The sequence below is a fragment of the Ranitomeya imitator genome, chromosome 3 (genome assembly GCF_032444005.1).
Source record: "Ranitomeya imitator isolate aRanImi1 chromosome 3, aRanImi1.pri, whole genome shotgun sequence".
Lineage (NCBI taxonomy): Eukaryota > Metazoa > Chordata > Amphibia > Anura > Dendrobatidae > Ranitomeya > Ranitomeya imitator.
Window position 1 is genome coordinate 658566905 of NC_091284.1, and position 16150 is coordinate 658583054.

The 16150-nt window shown below is 43.7% G+C and overlaps 1 protein-coding gene across 1 annotated transcript in view; it reads left to right on the top strand.

The window, feature by feature from the left end:
* Positions 1-16150, top strand: part of GTF2F2 (general transcription factor IIF subunit 2) — a 345191-nt gene that overhangs the window by 36279 nt on the left and 292762 nt on the right. The gene's annotated exons all lie outside the window — the stretch shown is intronic.

A 16150-nucleotide genomic window follows, 5' to 3' on the forward strand; every position in this document is an offset into this window, starting at 1 on the left:
CATTCCAGCTTGGTGCAGGCTGTTTGAAGCGTAAAGACATCTCCCACAATACATCAACACGATGGTCAATGGCGTCGAGAAATGGCAAGGGCTTGAATTTTATGTTTGGGTGAGTGTGTTTTGCAAAACGGTATTCCCTTACGTCAACTCTGCTTTGTTCAATTATCTCCAAGTCCGCAGTCTTCCATCTGAGAACAGTGCAACTGACCTTCCTTCCTGGAGTCACAGTAGCCACCATCCCCATGCCGTGGAAAGTCCTTTCCCATCTAGCGTGATGATATTATGATCGACGTTGTCCGCAGCGAACAGTAGTGCCGTATCCAGTCTGTCTATGGTACCACCGAGTACATCCTGGCCAACAGAAGCTGCAGCATTTTCCTCGAATCGCTGAACTTCTGAATATGATGAGCAATATCCCGTGGCTGAGAGACTGTCTACAAGAAATCGAGACCTGAAATGATGATGGAGCTGGACTGCTAACCCTAGCTGCAATGGAGCTACTATAGCCCTGGGACGTACAGCCTGAACAACTAATTGTCCAATGCTTACGACCTTCCTGTGAATGTCAATTCCAACGAAGAGGATTTCAAGCAAGCAAAGCAAACTCAGGGGGAGATAATCTAAGGCAGACTGACATTCAAGCGAAGAAGTCTTCGGATATTCATCGGTTGAAGATGGGATCTTAGACTTGATATCGCTCTTGATTAGTTTGGCCTCAGTCTCTATGATGACTCTCTTCTTGGCTTCTTCATCCATTTCCTGACTATGGAAATAGTCCCTCAGTATTATTCTGGTCTTTTCACAGAACGTTACAATGTTAGGCAACCCTTTACACTCTGCTATGAATAGCGAATCGCCATACCTCTCCTCCAGCCTATACCTCAGCCATTTATTACTATAGGCAGCACTATCTCCTTCTACAAGATACTCCGTCATTTTCTTTGCAAGATCTGTGAAGGTCAGTTGCTCTTCATCGTTGTCCTCGAGAAATGCACACATTCTCAAGAACGCTTGCTCTTGGTCCATGTTCATCGGCCTCCCTACCTTCCGCGGTTTCTTTGTAGAAGATCCACCACCATGACGCATAGGAATTCCGTAATTTGTCCGAAAGTTAATGTCACATGAACGATGATACAGACAGTCTGCAGCATGTAAGTCCTTCCCAAAGTACGCGATTCTCCCTTGAATGTTGATTGCCCAGTCTTCATTACGCTGTTTGCAATGTGACATGATGGACCTTACAAATCCATCCGTTTTAACAAAGGTATAGTCATCGAAATCACTACTAGATCTTGTCTTCACCACCTCATGTCCACAGAACAAACACTGCGTCGTGCTATTATAGGATCCAGTAGACACCTGTGTACCTCTCTTGGCAGGTGAACGATGAACGGAAGTAGCTTTCTTATGCAAGTCTATTTGTTTCTTGTTTATGTAGTTCATACAACATCTCTTGTGCACCACTGCTCCAGCAGCTACCACAGTGCTAACGCCCCTCTCAATACTGGCTCTATTGATCCCTTCAGCTCCTTTCGCACCAATCACCACTCTTTCTCCGTCATCTTCTACTTCATGGCTGCATAAAGGGCAAGTTTCTTGACTTTCCATCGTTCTCAGCTCTGTAAAAGTGTAAAAGAAGATAAATTGTTAAATAATAAATATAATAGTAGTAATTGTAAAAGAAATATGATAGACACTGAAAGGCGAGTCGCATTTAACATTTTACAGCTTTGGCGGCCATATTCTTTGACGCCACATTTGGACCCTTTGTGGTAACCCTATCTTGGTAAACTTTTAGTATGTTTTTCCCTACATGTAATACTACCAAAAAAACCAATAAAACACTTTCTTGGAATTTGTTCAGGGTAAAGTATTTTTTTTCGTATTTTGACTGGACTAATTAGAATACTATTGCATGTATTTTTTTCCCCTTAAGGAGGCAGTCCATTAAAAATACAAAAAAAACATCAACCAGCCTTAAGGTACCGTCACACTAAGCGACGCTGCAGCGATACCGACAACGATCCAGATCGCTGCAGCGTCACTGGAGAGCTGTCACACAGACAGCTCTCCAGCGACCAACGATCCCGAGGTCCCCGGTAACCAGGGTAAACATCGGGTTACTAAGCGCCGGGCCGCGCTTAGTAACCCGATGTTTACCCTGGTTACCATCCTAAAAGTAAAAAAACAACCGCTACATACTTACCTACCGCTGTCTGTCCCCGGCGCTCTGCTTCTCTGCTCTGGCTGTGAGCGCTGGGCAGCCGGAAAGCAGAGCGGTGACGTCACCGCTCTGCTTTCCGGCCGCTGTGCTCACAGTCAGTGCAGGAAAGCACAGCGCCGAGGACAGACAGCGGTAGGTAAGTATGTAGTGGTTGTTTTTTTACTTTTAGAATGGTAACCAGGGTAAACATCGGGTTACTAAACGCGACCCTGCGCTTAGTAACCCGATGTTTACCCTGGTTACCAGCGAAGACATCGCTGAATCGGTGTCACACACGCCGATTCAGCGATGTCTGCGGGGAGTCCAGCGACGAAAAAAAGTTCTGGACTTTCTTCCCCGACCAGCGACAGCACAGCAGGGGCCTGATCGCTGCTGCCTGTCACACTGGACGATATCGCTAGCCAGGACGCTGCAACGTCACGGATCGCTAGCGATATCGTCTAGTGTGACGGTACCTTTAGACCTGTCTATAGGTTTTTTTCTTAACAACCTAACATCACTTAGTAAGAAGAGATGGCTACACCAGCAAAGTACCGTATATTCAATATATGGGCAGAAAGACAGGAATGCTTTTATAGAAAGACTTGGGAGGTGGACCTTATACAAGGTTGGGAACAGAGCAGGTAGACTGATGGCCAATCTAACAAGGGAGAGATTCTCCCCCCAGGGTTAGTAAAGATGAGGGACGATGCATGCTAATCCTCGAATCTTTAAAAACATTTTAGGAGGGTTCTATAAAACCTTACATGAGGATGTCTGAGAACTAACGATTTGTTAGACAAGGTAACTTTATTAACTAAATTGACAGAGGCTAAGAGAGAGCAGTTAATTCAAGAGTTAATTTAAGTAATTTCTTGACGAAATTGTACCGGTTGTTGCGATTTTATACTAATACTAAACATGTCTGTTATTACTGCTAAGGACGTGTATTTAAAAAAAAAAAATATATAAAATAGTAACATAGTAACATAGTAACATAGTAACATAGTTAGTAAGGCCGAAAAAAGACATTTGTCCATCCAGTTCAGCCTATATTCCATCATAATAAATACCCAGATCTACGTCCTTCTACAGAACCTAATAATTGTATGATACAATATTGTTCTGCTCCAGGAAGACATCCAGGCCTCTCTTGAACCCCTCGACTGAGTTCGCCATCACCACCTCCTCAGGCAAGCAATTCCAGATTCTCACTGCCCTAACAGTAAAGAATCCTCTTCTATGTTGGTGGAAAAACCTTCTCTGGAAGGAAACTGGAAAATAGTTTTTTTTTTTTTTTTAGTAATTTTATGGAAAACAAATCTGAGACTTTGTTTTTGAACTCATAATGTACTGTTATATTGAGAGATCTTTTAAGTTCTAGTACATTGTGACTGGTAGGCTATGTGCACACGTTCAGGATTTCTCGCAGAAAATTCCTGAGAGAAACCTGAAATTTTCTACAAGAAATCTGCATGCGTTTTTGATGTAGTTTTTTCCGGACTTTTCCCAATGCATTTTGTAGTGGGAAATCCGAAAAAATACAGCAAAATTAATGAACATGCTGCGTTTTTTACCGCGATGAATTTTTTTCGCGGAAAAAAAAACGCATCATGTGCACAAAACATGCGGAATTCATTCTAAATGATGTGATGCTTATTGTATGCGGTTTGTAACGTTTTTATTGGGAAAAAAACAAAACAGCAACGTGTGCACACAGCCTTAGGCCTTAGGCTATGTGCACACGTTGCAGATTATTTGCGGTTTTCTAGCGTTTTTGCGCTATAAAAACGCTATAAAACTGCAAATAATCTGCATACATTAAGCATCCTATCATTTTTAATGAAATCCGCAATTTCTGTGCACATGATGTGCGTTTTTCCACATGAAAAACGCATTGCGGAAAAATAATGAACCTGCTCATTAATTTTGCAGTTTTTTTCGCGGTTTTCCCACTGTCTAATGCATTGGGAAATGTCTGGAAAAAAAGCGTCAAAAACGCGCAAAAAACGCGCAAAAAAAACGCATGCGGATTTCATGCGGAAATCTCCCAGAAATGTCTGGATTTTCACAGGAATTTTCTGCATGAATTCCTGAACGTGTGCACATAGCCTTAGGCTGTGTGCACACGTTGCTGTTTTTTCACGTTTTTTTTTTCGCGTTTTTCCCCGATAAAAACGCTATAAAACCACAAAAAAAACCGCATACAATAATAATAATAATCTTTATTTTTATATAGCGCTAACATATTCCGCAGCGCTTTACAGATTGCACACATTATCATCACTGTCCCTGATGGGGCTCACAATTTAGATTCCCTATCAGTATGTCTTTGGAGTGTGGGAGGAAACCGGAGTACCCGGAGGAAACCCACGCAAACACGGAGAGAAAATACAAACTCTTTGCAGATGTTGTCCTGGGTGGGATTAGAACCCAGGACCCCAGCGCTGCAAGGCTGCAGTACTATCCACTGCGCCACCGTGCTGCCCGAAGCCATTGTGCTGCTCAGAGACAGGGATATAAATAAAAATATAATAGTATTTAAATATTTTCAGATTGGAGAGGTATACACTAGATCATAAGACGATGGTCTACAATAAGCATCCCATCATTTAGAATGAATTCCGCATGTTTTATGCACATGATGCGTTTTTTTCCGCGAAAAAAACGCATCGCGGTAAAAAACGCAGCATGTTCATTAATTTTGCGTATTTTTTTGCGGATTTCCCACTACAAAATGCATTGGGAAATGTCCGGAAAAAAATGCTGCAAAAACGCATGCAGATTTCTCACGGATTTCTTGCAGAAAATTTCAGGTTTTTCTCAGGAATTTTCTGCGAGAAATCCTGAACGTGTGCACATAGCCTAAAGAAGAATACCTTTTTATATCTTTAGCTAGAAAAAATCCTTGTACAGATAACAGTTAGACCAAGTTTAGGCAAGTGCTGAGCTTAAGGAGCCAGACTAGCGCGTGATGCAGCGATCATTAGGCATTTTATTTATCTTTGGGTATATGAAAATATTCCACACATGATGTACTGTGATTGAGCCTGCATAAAACAACCTAAATATCATAATTTGAGCCTCTCAACCCTCTCCCCACCCCCACAGGCCACTGTGCAGATGAGCTAGCTCTAATAGTGCTTTGTCGGCCGCTGTAAATACATATAGTTTTGCTGCTTTTAACTAGGTGCTTTCTTGTAAGGCAACCCATACATTCTTTATATGACCCATTTTATATGTCTAATGTTACTTAAAGTAGAACATTCCCCCACTTCTGTCCCCACGTGTCATGGCAATAATCACCTTGTAGAGGCATTCAGAGTATGTTTGTGCAGCACTTGGTGTTCTCCACAAATGACATCCTGAGAATACACTACATATGGTTTGGCACTTGACACAACATTTAAGAGCATGAAATGTTCCTATTGAATAACATCAAGAAATGTTAAAGATACTTAGCAGAAAATGCACCAAAAATAAAACAAACCAGCATTTCTTAACTTGGGCTAGGACTATACAGTGATGTGTTTCAAGCTGCTTTGCTACACCCCTTCCTAGGCTGCCCCGTCACTGTGGCACAGTGGATCCACAAATCCACATGCGCCACCTGCTGGCGTGACACTTTTTATGAAAAGTGAATGGTTTGATTCAAAATTACAACTAACCCCGCAGATAAACAAACCCCCATACTGCTATGTTGAAGGGGGGAGAAAAAAATATGGCTCTTGGAACAAGGGGAGAAAACCTAAAGTACAAAAACTAGTCCAGTCAGGAAGGTGTTAATACTACAGTTTAGTTTATCACCTTTTCTGCTCCTCTGCTCCCATTGGTCTTATCTATTATAAAGATAGTTAGTACTGACATGATGAACCACATTGCTTTGTTCAGATTGTTGTGTAGATAACTTAACTAATGTAAAGGTACTGTCACACTAGACGATATCGCTAGCGATCCGTGACGTTGCAGCGTCCTCGCTAGCGATATCGTCCAGTGTGACAGGCAGCAGCGATCAGGCCCCTGCTGGGAGATCGCTGGTCGGGGAAGAAAGTCCAGAACTTTATTTCGTCGCTGGACTCCCCGTAGACATCGCTGAATCGGCGTGTGTGACACCGATTCAGCGATGTCTTTGCTGGTAACCAGGGTAAACATCGGGTAACTAAGCGCAGGGCCGCGCTTAGTAACCCGATGTTTACCCTGGTTACCATCCTAAAAATAAAAAAACAAACACTACATACTTACCTACAGCCGTCTGTCCTCCAGCGCTGTGCTCTGCTCTCCTCCTGCTCTGACTGTGAGCGTCGGTCAGCCGGAAAGCAGAGCGGTGACGTCACCGCTCTGCTTTCTGGCTGCCCGGCGCTCACAGCCAGACCAGAGAAGCAGAGCGCCGAGGACAGACAGCGGTAGGTAAGTATGTAGCGTTTGTTTTTTTACTTTTTAGGATGGTAACCAGGGTAAACATCGGGTTACTAAGCGCGGCCCTGCGCTTAGTTACCCGATGTTTACCCTGGTTACCGGGGACCTCGGGATCGTTGGTCGCTGGAGAGCGGTCTGTGTGACAGCTCTCCAGCGACCAAACAGCGACGCTGCAGCGATCCGGATCGTTGTCGGTATCGCTGCAGCGTCGCTATGTGTGACGGTACCTTAAGGTCGTTAATTTCCTGAAGTACTTAAATCCTGATGACACTGATTGTCTAGTGTTGGAATGTGATACACCCCCTGCCATCCATTTATTCATAGATTTCTAGTTGTACAACTTTGATGTGCCATTCCTAAGATATGACCCAACTCTGTGGGTTCATGGAGAATACAAGTATCTACTATATAATTGTCTAAGGGTCACTTCCGTCTTTCTGTCTGTCTCGGTTATTCATTGGTCACGGCCTCTGTCTGTCATGGAATCCAAGTCGCTGATTGGTCGTGGCAAAACGCCCACGACCATTGCCACGACCAATTAGCGATGGCCACAGTCCGGCGGCAATATGGCCGCTCTTTCCTCCCCGCAGTCAGTGCCCGCTCCATACTCCCCTCCAGTCATCCAGTCAGCCCTCACACAGGGTTAATGCCAGCGTTACCGGAGCGCGGTGTAACGCACTCCGGTTACGCAGCTATTAACCCTGTGTGACCAACTTTTTACTATTGATGCTGCATATGCAGCGTCAATAGTAAAAAGATCTAATGTTACAAATAATAATTAAAAAAAAATGTTATTCTAACCCTCCGACGTGTCGCCCTGTCTTCGGCAGTACAAGTGGCAGGTTCCGGTGCTAAGGATGGTATGCGAGAAGGACCTGCCATGACGTCACGGTCATGTGACCACGTCGTCATCACAGGTCCTGCGCTCATACCAACCCTGGGACCGGAAGCTGCCGCGTGCACCGCACACAGGCGACAGAACTACAAGGGGCCCTTGGAAGGTGAGTATATGTTTCTTTTATATTTTTTAACCTGTTACATACCTGGCTGTGCAATATACTACGTGGCTGTGCAATATACTACGTGGCTGTGCAATATACTACGTGGCTGTGCAATATACTACGTCGCTGTGCAATATACTACGTCGCTGGGCAATATACTACGTCGCTGGGCAATATGCTACGTGGGCTGGGCAATATACTACGTGGCTGGGCAATATACTACGTGGCTGTGCAATATACTACGTGGCTGTGCAATATACTACGTGGCTGTGCAATATACTACGTCGCTGTGCAATATACTACGTCGCTGGGCAATATGCTACGTGGGCTGGGCAATATACTACGTGGCTGGGCAATATACTACGTGGCTGGGCAATATACTACGTGGGCTGTGCATTATATTACGTGACAGGGCAATACACTACGTGACTGGGCAATATACTTCGTAGCTGGGCAATATACTTCGTAGCTGGGCAATATACTACGTAGCTGTGCAATATACTGCGTGGCTGGGCAATATACTACGTGGCTGGGCAATATACTATGTGGGCATGCATATTCTAGGACAGGGGTCCCCAACTCCAGTCCTCAGGGCCCACCAACAGGTCATGTTTTCAGGATTTCCTTTGCATTGCACAGGTGATGCAATTATTACCTGGGCAAGACTAAGGAAATCCTGAAAACATGACATGTTGGTAGGCCTTGAGGACTGGAGTTGGGGACCCCTGTTCTAGGATACCCGATGCGTTAGAATCGGGCCACCATCTAGTTTACTAAATAAGACTGTAGAAAGATGCACTTTAATAAACTTCTGTTGGTGATGTAAATGTTATATTTAAGGCCAAATGAAAGATATTGAAGCCTTGCTCAGATTGTGAAGACTAAAGCTGAATAATTAGCTGGTAATCTGTATACTGTGTTATGACATTAGTGCAACCTCTGCTTAAATAAAGAACAGACTGTTTACATTTTTATCTTATTTGTAATTCCACTGATGTTTAAGAGCAATTACTTCTTGACATTTTGCACAAGTCATTTGTTTATTCTGCTTAAGTGACGGCTAAACTTTGAATTGAATAATAGAGGTAAGCAAAAGATAAAGTTGCTGTCACTGTTTTGTCAGTAGAGTTTCTAAAACATTTTAGCGAATACGGGGTTTTGAGAACTATCTGGTTAATGCAAGAAAATAAAGAGACTTCCATTTTCTTGTTGATAATCTTGCCTTTGTGAAAGCAGGTCAGGGGGTATGGGGGCTGTTAAAGGTGGTTTGTAGAGCTAAAAGGGGGGAGACAAGCGCACATAGGGTGACATTGAAAGATACAGGCGAGAAGGGAGTAAAGGAGGTAGCACTCCAATTATAGCCCATGATTATTACAACTGCTGCAGTCCTATCGGCAAATGAAGGTTAAAGGGGTTTTCCCATCTCCAAAATGATATCCCAATGTGTAGTAGGTGTAATAATAATATTAGTCCAAATATTTCCAATTAGAAATGTAGCAGAGTTTTTATTTATTTGCTTTGTCTCTTTACTCATGTGCAGGCATTGTAGGACCTTAGGTATCCATGGGTTGCGACCACTGATATAGTAGCAGCTTGTTGCTAGTGGTCGTAACCATGGATACCTAAGGTCCTGCATTGCTTGCACATGAGGAAAGAGACATAGTCAAAAAAATGATATTACATTTCTAATTGGAGGAATTTGGTGGTAATAATAATAATAATATTATTCCTACTACATATTGAGATAGAATCTTGGACATGGGAATACCCCATTAACCCTTCTTTGCATATTGACTATTAGAAAAAGGAGCTTGACATTTCAGAGTAGAACTATTGCATCGGGGCTATGTACTTTGTTTTTTAAAAATATCGCTTTTGAGAGAGGCCAGGTATGGCTGAAACGCTGCCTTGTCTTCTTCTTACTGTGATTTTTTTTTTTACATTATTGAATAAAAATCTACCTTTTTAAGGGCTATCCTTTTCTTCATTGGGATTTTTAGATATTAACCTCTTCCCGACCTATGACACATACGCTGCGTCATGAAAGTCGGTGCCAATCCGACCTGTGACGCAGCATATGCGTCATGGAGAGATCGCGTCCCTGCAGATCGGGTGAAAGGGTTAACTCCAATTTCACCCGACCTGCAGGGACAGGGGGAGTGGTACATCGTCCCAGGGGGGGTGGCCCCCCCCCCCGCGTGGCTAAGATCGCTCCGATTGGCTGTTTCACTTTCAACAGCCAATCGGAGCGATTTGTAATATTTCGCCTATGAAAACAGGTGAAATATTACAATCCATCCATGGCCGATGCTGCAATATCATCAGCCATGGCTGGAAACCCTGATCTGCCCCCCACCGCCACCGATATCCTCCCCAGTCCTCCTTTCTGTTCTGTACACTGCTCCGCTCCCCTCCGTCGTCCTGTCCGCTGCCCCCGCGCTCCGATCCCACCCCCCCTCATACTTACCGAGCCTCCCGGTGTCCATCCGTCTTCTCCATGGACGCCGCCATCTTCCAAAATGGCGGGCGCATGCGCAGTGCGCTCGCTGAATCTGCCGGCCGGCAGATTCGTTCCAGGTACATTTTGATCACTGTGATAAAACCTATCACAGTGATTAAAATAAAAAAAAATAGTAAATGAACCCCCCTCCCCTTTATCACCCCCATAGGTAGGGACAATAATAAAGAAAATATTATTTTTTTTCCCACTAGGGTTAGGGTTAGATCTAGGGTTAGGATTAGAACTAGGGTTAGGGTTAGAACTAGGGTTAGGGTTAGAATTAGTCTATGTGCACACGGTGTGGATTTGGCTGCGGATCCGCAGCGGATTGGCCGCTGCGGATTCGTAGCAGTGTTCCATCAGGTTTACAGTACCATGTAAACCTATGGAAAACCAAATCCGCTGTGCCCATGGTACGGAAAATACCGCGCGGAAACACTGCGTTGTATTTTCCGCAGCATGTCAATTCTTTGTGCGGATTCCGCAGCATTTCACACCTGTTCCTCAATAGGAATCCGCAGGTGAAATCCGCACAAAAAACACTGGAAATCCGCAGTAAATCCGCATGTAAAACGCAGTGCCTTTTACCTGCGGATTTTTTAAAAAATGGTGCTGAAAAATCTCACACGAATCCGCAACGTGGGCACATAACCCTATTTCCAACCCTAACCCTAAGGCTAAGATTAGGCTTGTGGCTAGGGATAGGGTTAGGGGTGTGTTGGGGTTAGGGTTGGGATTAGGGTTGGGATTAGGGTTACGGGTGTGTTGGGGTTAGGGTTGTGGTTAGGGGTGCGTTGGGGGTTAGTGTTGGAGTTAGAATTGAGGGGTTTCCACTGTTTAGGCACATCAGGGGTCTCCAAACGCAACATGGCGCCACCATTGATTCCAGCCAATCTTGCGTTCAAAAAGTCAAATGGTGTCCCTCCCTTCCGAGCCCTGACGTGCGCCCAATCAGTGGTTTACCCCCACATATGGGGTATCGGCGTACTCAGGACAAACTGGGCAACAAATATTGGGGTCCACTTCTCCTGTTACCTTTGTGAAAATTTAAAAAATTGCTTGCTAGAAAGAAAAATGATTTTTTATTTTCACGGCTCTGCGTTGTAAACTTCTGTGAAGCACTTGGGGGTTCAAAGTGCTCACCACATATCTAGATAAGTTCCTTGGGGGGGGTCTAGTTTCCAAAATGGGGTCACTTGTGGGGGGTTTATACTGTTTAGGCACATCAGGGGCTCTACAAATGTAACATGCCCGCAGACCATTCCATCAAAGTCTGCATTCCAAAACGTCACTACTTCCCTTCCGAGCCCCGACATGTGCCCAAACAGTGGTTTCCCCCCCACATATGGGGTATCAGCCTACTCAGGACAAACTGGACAACAACTTTTGGAGTCCAATTTATCCTGTTACTCTTGTGAAAATAAAAAATTGCGGACTAAGAAATAATTTTTGAGGAAAGAAAAATTATTTTTTATTTTCATGGCTCTGCGTTATAAACTTCTGTGAAGCTCTTGGGGGTTTAAAGTGGTCACCGCACATCTAGATTAGTTCCATGGGAGGTCTAGTTTCCAAAATGGGGTCACATGTGGGGGAGCCCCAATGTTTAGGCACACAGGGGCTCTCCAAACATGACATGGTGTCCGCTAACGATTGGAGCTAATTTTTCATTCAAAAAGTCAAATGGCGCTCCTTCCCTTCCGAGCCCTGCCGTGTGTCCAAACAGTGGTTTACTCCCACATGTGAGGTATCAGTGTACTCAGGAGAAATTGCCCAATAAATTTTAGGATCCATTTTATCCTGTTGCCCATGTGGAAATGAACAAATTGAGGCTAAAAAAAATTTTTTGTGAAAAGAAGAAAAAAAAAAAAAAAAAAAGTACTTTTTCATTTTTACGGATCAATTTGTGAAGCACCTGGGGGTTCAAAGTGCTCACTAGGCATCTAGATAAGTTCCTTTGGGGGTCTCGTTTCCAAAATGGGGTCACGTGGGGGAGGTTCAATGTTTAGGCACACAGGGGCTCTCCAAACGCGACATGGTGTCCGCTAACGATTGGAGCTAATTTTTCATTCACAAGTCAAATGGTGCTCCGTCCTTTCCGAGCCTTGCCGTGTGCACAAACAATGGTTTGTGACCACATGTGAGGTATCGGTGTACTCAGGAGAAATTACCCAACACATTTTAGGATCCATTTTATCCTGTTGCCCATGTGAAAATGAAACAATTGAGGTTAACCCCTTTCTGACATCGGACGTACTATCCCGTCCATGTGGGGTGGGCCCCTATGACCATGGACGGGATAGTACGTCCAGCGCGATCGGCGGCGCTCACGGGGGGAGCGCCGCCGATCGCGGCCGGGTGTCAGCTGCCTATCGCAGCTGACATCCGGCACTATGTGCCAGGAGCGGTCACGGACCGCCCCCGGCACATTAACCCCTGGCACACCGCGATCAAAGATGATCGCGATGTGCCGACGGTGCAGGGAAGCACCGCGCAGGGAGGGGGCTCCCTGCGGGCTTCCTTGAGCCCCCCGTAGCAACGCGATGTGATCGCGTTGCTGAGAGGGTCTTACCTCCCTCCCTCCCTGCTCGAGCCCCGGATCCAAGATGGCCGCGGATCCGGGTCCTGCAGGGAGGGAGGTGGCTTCACAGCCTGCTCAGAGCAGGCACTGTGAAGCAGCCTGCACTGCTCTCAGATCGGTGATCTGTCAGAGTGCTGTGCAAACTGTCAGATCACCGATCTGTGATGTCCCCCCCTGGGACAAAGTAAAAAAGTAAAAAAAAAATTTTCAAATGTGTAAAAAAAAAAATAAAAAAAAATATTCCAAAATAATGAAAAAAAAAAAATATTATTCCCATAAATACATTTCTTTATCTAAATAAAAAACAAACAAACAATAAAAGTACACATATTTAGTATCGCCGCGTCCGTAACGGCCCGACCTATAAAACTGGCCCACTAGTTAACCCCTTCAGTAAACACCGTAAGAAAAAAAAAAAGAGGCAAAAAACAACGCTTTATTATCATACCGCCGAACAAAAAGTGGAATAACACGCGATCAAAAAGACAGATATAAATAACCATGGTACCGCTGAAAACGTCATCTTGTCCCGCAAAAAACGAGCCGCCATACAGCATCATCAGCAAAAAAATAAAAAAGTTATAGTCCTGAGAATAAAGCGATGCAAAAATATTTATTTTTTCTATAAAATAGTTTTTATCGTATAAAAGCGCCAAAACATAAAAAAATGATATAAATGAGGTGTCCCTGTAATCGTACTGACCCGAAGAATAAAACTGCTTTATCAATTTTACCAAACGCGGAACGGTATAAACGCCTCCCCCAAAAGAAATTCATGAATAGCTGGTTTTTGGTCATTCTGCCTCACAAAAATCGGAATAAAAAGCGATCAAAAAATGTCACGTGCCCGAAAATGTTACCAATAAAAACGTCAACTCGTCCCGCAAAAAACAAGACCTCACATGACTCTGTGGACCAAAATATAGAAAAATTATAGCTCTCAAAATGTGGTAACGCAAAAAATATTTTTTGCAATAAAAAGCGTCTTTCAGTGTGTGACGGCTGCCAATCATAAAAATCCGCTAAAAAACCCGCTATAAAAGTAAATCAAACCCCTCTTCATCACCCCCTTAGTTAGGGAAAAATTAAAAAAATGTATTTATTTCCATTTTCCCGTTAGGGTTAGGGTTAGGGCTAGGGTTAGGGCTAGGGCTAGGGTTAGGGTTAGGGCTAGGGCTAGGGTTAGGGTTAGGGCTAGGGTTAGGATTAGGGTTAGGGCTAGGGCTAGGGCTACAGTTTGGGTTGGGGCTAAAGTTACAGTTAGGGTTTAGATTACATTTACAGTTGGGAATGGGGTTGGGATTAGGGTTAGGTGTGTGTCAGGGTTAGGGGTGTGGTTAGGGTTACTGTTGGGATTAGGGTTAGGGGTGTGTTTGGATTAGGGTTTCAGTTATAATTGGGGGGTTTCCACTGTTTAGGCACATCAGGGGCTCTCCAAACGCGACATGGCGTCCGATCTCAATTCCAGCCAATTCTGCGTTGAAAAAGTAAAACAGTGCTTCTTCCCTTCCGAGCTCTCCTGTGTGCCCAAACAGGGGTTTACCCCAACATATGGGGTATCAGCGTACTCAGGACAAATAGGACAACAACTTTTGGGGTCCAATTTCTCCTGTTACCCTTGGGAAAATACAAAACTCGGGGCTAAAACATATTTTTTGTGGGAAAAAAAAAGATTTTTTATTTTCACGGCTCTGTGTTATAAACTGTAGTGAAACACTTGGGGGCTCAAAGTTCTCACAACACATCTAGATTAGTTCCCTGGGGGGTCTAGTTTCCAATATGGGGTCACTTGTGGGGGGTTTCTACTGTTTAGGTACATTAGGGGTTCTGCAAACGCAATGTGACGTCTGCAGACCATTCCATAAAATGTCTGCATTCCAAATGGCGCTCCTTCCCTTCCGAGCTCTGCCATGCGCTCAAACGGTGGTTTCCCCCAACATACGGGGTATCAGCGTACTCAGGACAAATTGGACAACAACTTTTGGGGTTGAATTTCTCCTCTTACCCTCGGGAAAATACAAAACTGGGGGCTAAAATATAATTTTTGTGGGAAAAAATTTTTGTTTTATTTTTACGGCTCTCCATTATAAACTTCTGTGAAGCCGTTGGTGGGTCAAAGTGCTCAGCACACATCTAGATAAGTTCCTAAGGGGGTCTACTTTCCAAAATGGTGTCACTTGTGGGGGGTTTCTACTGTTTAGGTACATTAGGGGCTCTGCAAACGCAATGTGACACCTGCAGACCATTCCATCTAAGTCTGCATTCAAATGGCACTCCTTCCCTTCTGAGCCCTCCCATGTGCCCAAACAGTGGTTCCCCCCACATATGGTGTATCATCGCACTCAGGACAAATTGGGCAACAAATTTTGGGGTCCAATTTCTTCTCTTACCCTTGGGAAAATAAAAAATTGGGGGCGAAAAGATAATTTTTGTGAAAAAATGATTTTTTATTTTTACGGTTCTACATTATAAACTTCTGTGAAGCACTTGGTGGGTCAAAGTGCTCACCACACCTCTAGATAAGTTCCTTAGGGGGTCTACTTTCCAAAATGGTGTCACTTGTGGGGGGTTTCAATGTTTAGCCACATCAGGGGCATTGAAAAGTCAAATGGCACTCCTTCGCTTCCGAGCTCTGCCATGTACCCAAACAGTGGTTTACCCCCACATGTGGGGTATTGGCATACTCAGGACAAATTGTACAACAATGTTTGGGGTCCATTTTCTCCTGTTACCCTTGGTAAAATAAAACAAATTGGAGCTGAATTAAATTTTTTGTGAAAAAAAGTTAAATGTTCATTTTTATTTAAACATTCAAAAAATTCCTGTGAAGCACCAGAAGGGTTAATAAACTTCTTGAATATGGTTTTGAGCACCTTGAGGGGTGTAGTTTTTAGAATGGTGTCACACTTGGGTATTTTCTATCATATAGACCCCTCAAAATGACTTCAAATGAGATGTGGTCCCTAAAATAAAATGGTGTTGTAGAAATGAGAAATTGCTGGTCAACTTTTAACCCTTATAACTCCCTAACAAAAAAAAATTTTGGTTCCAAAATTGTGCTGATGTAAAGTAGACATGTGGGAAATGTTACTTATGTATTTTGTGTGACATATCGCTGTGATTTAATTGCATAAAAATTCAAAGTTGGAAAATTGCGAAATTTTCATAATTTTCGCCAAATTTCCGTTTTTTTCACAAATAAACGCAGATACTATCAAAGAATTTTTACCATTGTCATGAAGTACAATATGTCACGAGAAAACAATGTCAGAATCACCAGGATCCATTGAAGCGTTCCAGAGTTATAACAGTGGTCAGAATTGTAAAAATTGGCCCGGTCATTAACGTGCAAACCACCCTTGGGGGTAAAGGGGTTAAAATAATTTTTTTGTGAAAAAAAACGAAGTACTTTTTCATTTTTACGGATCAATTTGTGAAGCACCTGGAGGTTC